Source organism: Giraffa tippelskirchi, chromosome Y, assembly GCF_054371585.1.
Source record: "Giraffa tippelskirchi isolate mGirTip1 chromosome Y, T2T-mGirTip1v1.2.pri, whole genome shotgun sequence".
Taxonomy (NCBI): Eukaryota; Metazoa; Chordata; class Mammalia; order Artiodactyla; family Giraffidae; genus Giraffa; species Giraffa tippelskirchi.
This window is the reverse complement of record NC_137290.1, coordinates 11,564,530-11,571,895: the sequence shown is the minus strand read 5'-3', so window position 1 is coordinate 11,571,895 and position 7,366 is coordinate 11,564,530. Positions and strand designations below refer to the sequence as shown.

Genomic DNA, 7,366 nt, shown 5'->3' with positions numbered 1-7,366 from the left:
AGCTAGTGAAAGGTGCATAGACCCTGGGCCAGGGAAACAAGCCCCGTGATCTCACTGAGAGAGCAAGCTCTAAGTGGAAACACGGTGCTGCACCCAGGATCCCCGGCAGAAAAGAGAGGCAGGAGGAAAGCACCTGGGGGCGATCAGTGAGGATGCAAAGGAGCCGAGACACAGAACAGGCTGCATTCCCTGGCACAGAAGACGGGGTGGGTGGCCCCACAGACCATTGGACACCCAGCTGCGAGGACCTTTACATCCTTCTCAGGCACAGGGGCATTCTTTCCATGACCTTGCCAGGAGCATGAGCACCCCTTGCCTCTCTTGGAAGCTTTCAGAGATGGACCAGCACTGTTGCATAAGCACCCGCTACCTGCAGAGCCTGCCAGTTTGAAATATCTCTCTGTACTCTGCAGAACGCGTATATCGGCTATCGGGACTATGGGAAGGATGGCATAGGTTGATCTCCTCGCTGCTCCCGGCCCCTAGGATAGGGCGACAGGGTAGGCTGGGATGTGTCCTCACCTGGAGAACAGAACCACTTTGAAAGGGGCTCGGTAGGGTAAATGGGCAGACGTCCATGCCTCCTGCACCGGTGAGTCGTGGAACGTAACGGGGAGGTGTCCTTAGCATCTCCCTGGCTGGCATTCGAACAAGGTTCAGGGAGTTCCCTCATGCCAGCAACAGCATGTCCCGATTCTCCCTCTGTCCAAAGTGGGGCCAACCCACCTTACTCCTGTGCAGCGTTCACGTCTGCCCAGCGAGGGAGGGAGGGTCGGCCGTCCCCTTCTGCGGTTCAGCAGAGACCACCCGCTGTTGGCTCTCAAGTTTGAGAAAGCACTCTCCGACCGTGTGGACTGACCAAGTCTGATCTCCCGTGGGTGCGACTTACTCAGGAGGAAAAGGGCTTGGCTTCACGCTGAGGTTAAGCGTCTCTTCTGAGCGCTGGTGTCCAGAGCATGGCAGAGGTCAACAGCACCACTTAGAGAGAGGGAGACACACAGACACCAGCCCCTAGCACACACACAGAAAGATGGCCAGAGAAAACAGTGCTGTGCCAGAAGCAAAGACAAAGAGACACGGAGAGAGCTCTGTATCCTACGTCTCTGGTGCCCCTGAACGGTGGGGCTCGACTATAGCAAACGCTAGGCTTTGAACCCACTCCCCTACCATCCGTACAGCAACAGGCTCTCTGTCCCACGGAGAAAACTATCCAGCCACTTTGCGTCCCTGCCTTTCCTTGGACACTCCGGGAGAGCTCCCAGGGATGAAGGTCCCGTGGGACACCGGAGTGTGCTGTTCGGATTGTGCAGCGGAAAGATGTGGATAGAAATTCCAGAGGCCAAGTCAACGTCAGAGGCCCGGGGAAGCGCAAGATGCAAAACCCGCCGCCGCCCGGGAGCAGAGTTGGGCCACGTGGGGGCGCTGGAGCCCAGGAGCCTGGGACGATGCCTCTGGCCTAGGGGCGTGTCCATCGAGGGTGCCGCCCACTACCCTCTCTGCCATTGGACTAGATATGGGTCCAGCCTGGCTCACAGCTGGGGTATCCTGCGTGCTGGGCCCATCTCCCAGGGCCAGGGCGCCTTGCCCCAGGACATCCGGCACCCCGTTCTTCAGCCTCAGGCCCCACCCCACCCCCGCACACAGCAGCCCCCGCCCTGCGACCATCTCCCCCACTCCCCGCCCCCAAAGAGCCAGTGGTCGCGGCAGGGTGACTGCAGCCTGGGCCGCCGGTGCCCACCACTTGCTCTGCTATCATGTCCGGCCCCTTCGCATCGGCCCCAGCTCGGGGTCATGGTCAGGGCTGAGAGGAGGGTCAGAGGCGGCCCGAAGAAGGCGGGAGAGTCCCGGGACTCTGGACCTTCTTAGTTGGGAGCCCGGGTGCTCAGGGCGTGGGGTCCACGCAGCCTGCCGTCGCGATGCTGTGCGCGGCTGGGAACTTGCAGGCACCAGGTGGCACGCCAGGGGGAGAGGCCACCCTCTTCAGGCTGGAGGCGGTGGAGGGAGGCGTGGCCTGGGGAAAGGAGAGGTTTCCGGGGTTGGACGGGAGTTCCCTCTGCTGGCGGACGACCTCATGGAGGAGGTGGAGGTTGTGGCGGACGAGGAGCAGATCCAGGGGTCCACCCAGGAGCGAGAGGGGAAGATGGAGGAGGAGCAGGGCCAGGAAAGGCCCGGAGGCCCGAGTGAGCGGCCGGAAGTAAACGCCCTGCAGGTGGAACTGAGCTCTGATAATGAGAAAAACCGCTGGGCCTACTGCACAGGAACCGTCGGAGGAGGAAGTGTCACTTGGCTCAGAGAAGCGCCATCATCCCGGGCATCCCTGGCTTCTAGGCCAAAGCATATCCTTACTGCTGCATCTTCGTCCGCGGCCAAGGAGGAGGAGGAGGCCCTAGGGGCAGGAGCAGGTGCAGGAGGGGTGAGGCGGCAAGGGCAGGGGGAGGATGACGGAGGCCCCTGAAGGAACTGGGGGCCGGGGAGTGGTGAGCTCCCAAGGCACAGTGCCACACCTGTAAGTGTCCCAGCCAGGACTTTGGGTGTCTCCATTAGGCCTACGTCTGAGCAGGAGTAGTAGTCGAAACCTCGTGGTCAGGAATGACTAGAGACAGGAGAAGAGAGCAGCAACCCCAAAGAGTTATTGTTGCAAATGTGGATGAACACAGCAAATAGCTGAGACAGTGGGAGACACACACACACACACAAACATAACACCCCTTGTAACACACACACACACACACACTGCCCCCCACATAGCTTTCAGACGCTGTTTGCACAGGAACTGCAAATCTGGACCATGTTAGCAGTGACATGCCGCTACCCAGCACACACAGGCCAGGAGGACAGGAGCAGTCAGAAAGAGACCCTGCTTGGGGGATGCAGACCACCTCGGATGCAGAACACTGCAGGGAACCCAGAGCCATGAGCCTGTCTGGTGGTATTGCAGGGCCTGAGGAGTCAGTGGTGGCTGGGCAAGCGGAAGTGCCCAGAATCCTCACAGATGCCTGTCGTAGTGTCATCCTTCTGCCCCAGACTAGGGCTGTTGCTCGTGGTTCTTCTTGGCCCAGCATGTGGTCTGACTGGCTCCTTGACCTAAAGCAGATTATGAACCACCCCCAGGTGTCCGTCATGATCGGTGACCAAGATGAAGACTTTCTTAGCTACATGATGGACTTGAAGGTCAGTGAGGCTGACGACAGGTGGGTGGGGGCCCTGGGCAGGGAGTTGATGGATCGTGTTATCCGTGTGCCTGTGCTGTGAGTCCTTGGAGAGGCATCACAGAAGCATTTAATGCCCACCTGGGAGGCAAGCTGAGGCCCCAAGAAGCTTGCACCTTTTTCCTCCTCCCTGTCCTGGCAGGTGCAGGTGCTGAGCCATCCACGGTCCCACTGCAAGCTGATATTTTCCTTTCAGGACAACCCCTACTTCGGGGACATGGCAATCATTAAGGAGTATTAACTTGACATCGCTGGTACGGCGAGGCTCCTGGGCTGGTGTGGGTGGGTGCGCAAGTGTGTGGATTCTCCACCCGCGGGACCCTCCCCTGTCTCCCCTGTCTTCCTCCAGGGTATAGGGCGCATCATTCCACTCCAGTCCGGTGGTTCTGGGATTTTGAACGGGGAGCACCCAGCCGCAGGCTGGATGCCAGGAGTCTTAACTTTCTCGACTGGTTGTCAGACCACAACTGCCCAGAATTGAACAGGATTGCTGAGGTGGGGTTGCTTTGGGCCCGCGCACAGGTGGCGATTGATGTTGGAGTTCTTGGCTGCTCACGGGAGGGTACAGGGACTGGTCAGCCCTGGGCTGACCTTGCTCATGTTGCCAGCAGATCATTGGCAAAGACATGTGGGAGGATCTCCTGCAGTCCTACCCCAGGGAGGAAGGTCCTGCCATGAGAGGTAACTGACAGAAACACGGGTTGTGAGGGGGTCAGGTGGTGGGCCCTGATGGGTCAGCCGTGTAGAGGCTGGGACACTCTCCTTTCCCAAATGCCTTCATGCAAGCTGGCTGCGGAGCCTAGATTCGGGTCATACGTTTGGCAGGTGACCTGCTGAGACTGGAGGCTTGGGGAGTCGATGTGTGTGTGAGGGAAGCAAGTCTCCCTCAAAGCAGCTGTGGTTGCAGTGTGAGAGTCCTAGGTGATTCTGCTAGAGGCAGGATGAATTAACGATCTTTGTCAGAATCATCCTCCCCCGGGTCCTGCCAAACCCCGGCCTCCTGCTGCTCACTGAGTTTGAGATTGCCTGGTCCCTTCCTTCCTGCGCCTCCTCCTTTGAAGGCCTATCATTGGAAGGGTGTCCTCTCCAGGTTCGCAGTGCACTTGTGTGCTGACTTTGGGGTCTTCTGTGAATTTCCACATCCACCACTCGGCCTCTCACCACCACCACACAGGCAGCACTGGAAACAGCTTCAGGCTCGCTGGGGAAAATACGGAAGAGCTGGGAGAGGAGGTGGACAAGGAGCCCCAAGGGAAGGACATGGTGCCTACTGACGCCATCTCCTACATTGCTGGACACAGGTGTCTTCAGCTAGTGACACACCTGCGTTCCCTCTTTGGGTTTGTGGCCCCATGCCGTGCATGTGTGTGTATATACACGTGTGCTTGTCTGACCTGTGTTTGTGTGGGTCTGTGCGTGTGTGTCTGGCCCAGGGCAGACTCAGAGATGAAGGTGACAGGAGAGGAGGCGTGGAGCAACCAGAAGAGGAGGCATGAGGCGTCTGACGGTGGTTGGTCGACGGTGGTTGGTCGACTGACGGTGGTTGGTCGACGTATCTCCGCAGTGACCCTGTCCAGGACGGGAACAAGGAAAGGATGGTGAGTGATAACTCAGGACCGTGACTCCAGAAATATGCAATTAGACCAAAAGGCAAAAACACGCTCAGCATTTCTGCCGAGTTGTTTTGTGTGTTTGGACCGGGAAGAGGGGTGGAGGGTCTGAGGAGTCACCCAGAGCAAATCATGCGGCTTGGGGCTTTGAAACCCATGCCTGTGGACCAGACTGACTGTGGTTGGTCGACGTATCTCCGCAGTGACCCTGTCCAGGACGGGAACAAGGAAAGGATGGTGAGTGATAACTCAGGACCGTGACTCCAGAAATATGCAATTAGACCAAAAGGCAAAAACACGCTCAGCATTTCTGCCGAGTTGTTTTGTGTGTTTGGACCGGGAAGAGGGGTGGAGGGTCTGAGGAGTCACCCAGAGCAAATCATGTGGCTTGGGGCTTTGAAACCCATGCCTGTGGACCCCTCCGTTTCTGGGGATGTGAGCCGGCCTGCGGAAATGCTGGCCATGCCTACGACAGACCCAGGATGGTGAGGAGGCTAAGGTCCCGCGGACAAGGGCTGAGACCCAAAGGAGGAAGAGGCACAGAGAGCCAGGTTCACTGGAGATTTGTTCCACACACGTGAGGAGGAGACTGGGGAAGGTACTGGGCAGGGCTGCCAAGGATCAGCCCATCAGCCAGCACCCTGCCTCCCTGAGGGTGGCACACCCTGGCACAATGCGAGACGGAATGCGAGACGTGCTGAGGGAGGATGTCTGTGCGAAAACATAGTCATCCTAGGAGAGACGGGCTGTGTGTGTGGCATGCCACCAGGCACTTCCAGCCTCCCTGGCAGTGCAGAAAGGCGAGGAAGGTGCAGGAGTAGGGTGTACGTGTGTGCCCCTCTGCAGGGTGTGCCTGTGAGGGAGGGACCAAGGAGAAAGCAAGGGTGGTGGGCTGGTTGCCTGCAGAGTCCTTGGGATTGTGAGAGACGCGTTGGCATGTCAGCTCCCTGGGGGTCAGTTCAGAGCCTGCTGTCATCCAGTTCCAGGGACTAGGCAATAGCGGTCCTTCTGAAGATGCTCCATTCCTCGGCCTTAAAGTCCTCACGTGAATTCTTTGCTTTGTCTGGGGTCTTGTCCTTGGCAATTTGTTTGTCTCCTGAGTGATTCAGAAGTTGATGGGAGATGAAGGCCAAGGAGCAGGGACATTTTGCTGTTCATTGCAATAGCCCCTTTCTACATGTATATATTTCAAGTTACAAAAAAATGAAGCATTAAGTTAATCAGTAGCAGTAGCCTCATTTCAAGTGCTAAACAGCCCCATGAGGTTTAAGGGTTGTAGTGCTGAGCACTGTTTGCCCAGACAGTCCCGTAATGCCATGCTTGAGGATCTGGACCTATGAGAGTGGAGAAAAGAGGTAGAAGAATACAGTTTCTAGGCAGCCTTCGAACACTAGGATGATGGAAACCATGGATAAATGTTAGTGTCTTCAGTGCTGTAGGCAATGAGGATGCCCAAGTGCCAATCCTGGAGAAACTTCTCCATTTAAACTCGACAACTAGCACCACCATTCAGTAAGATACCAGAGGTAAAGAAAATCTGCTCATTGTGTCCATGGCTTTTCTGGGAACAAAAAGAACCTATGGAAGAACTGAGGTCACCTGGAAGATTAATACTGTGGTGATGAAGAGTCAAGGACATACACAGTGTCTGGCCTGCAGCTGGCCCAGACAGTAGCCTGGATGTTGACAGGCCTGCCTGGTTCATGGACTGGCTTAGCTAGTTCCAATATCCAGGTTTGAGTTAGGAATGAGGGCTGTTTCTAACTGCTGTGTAAGAACAAGGGTCTTACATATCTGGGTGACATACCGAGGGTTTGAGTAGTTACCTTTAAGCACCCAAGCTGGTACCAGAGGGTAAGGAAGAAATACAGTGGCAGCTGAACACACTCGTTCCTTCAGCTGTCTGGTCAGTGTGCCTGCTGTGCTCTGTGCTCTGCAGTGGTTGTGTGTACTCTCACTGTTCATCTATGATAAAACCCTTTTAAGTTTTCCCAGTCTGCTGATATCGAAGAAGGAAACAGGGAGACCCAGGGATGAGGGCATCAGGGTACAGCAGACAAGGACTTTTCTTCTCCGGTCAGTAATTTCTTCATAAGTGTACATCTTAAGGCCATGAAACCTCAGTTGAGCAGAGCTTAAGATGAGGATCCCGCACAGCAAAAAGGCACGGTTATAAACCATCCGAGTGCAAGTAAGCTAGAAGAGGACCAAGCTCTAGGACACAGAGAAGCTAAAGTATATTCTCAAAAAAAAAAAAAAATAGTATCATGTGCAGTACTACTTGCAACACTTATAGGTATTAATTAAATCTTTTTCTTCTTGCAAACAACTCTTTATCTGATCACTCAAGAGATGAAACAAAGAATATTCACACTGGCAAGATTCAGACCCATAATCCAGACCCAAATTCTACCACCTTGCAAACTGTTATTGCAAGAGAGTAGAACTTGAATCAGATATAATGCATGCGGTAAGGCTAGATATGCTCTACATCCAACCTACAAGTGTCTCTATTTGTCTGTAAGCAGAGGACAGGAGGAAAATGGA

General features: G+C 55.4%; 1 pseudogene; it reads left to right on the top strand.

Annotated features, from left to right (window-relative positions):
• Positions 1-1,754: 1,754 nt before the first annotated feature.
• On the top strand, positions 1,755-3,898 carry LOC145537788 (testis-specific Y-encoded protein 1-like; annotated as a pseudogene).
• The last annotated feature ends 3,468 nt before the right edge of the window (positions 3,899-7,366 follow it).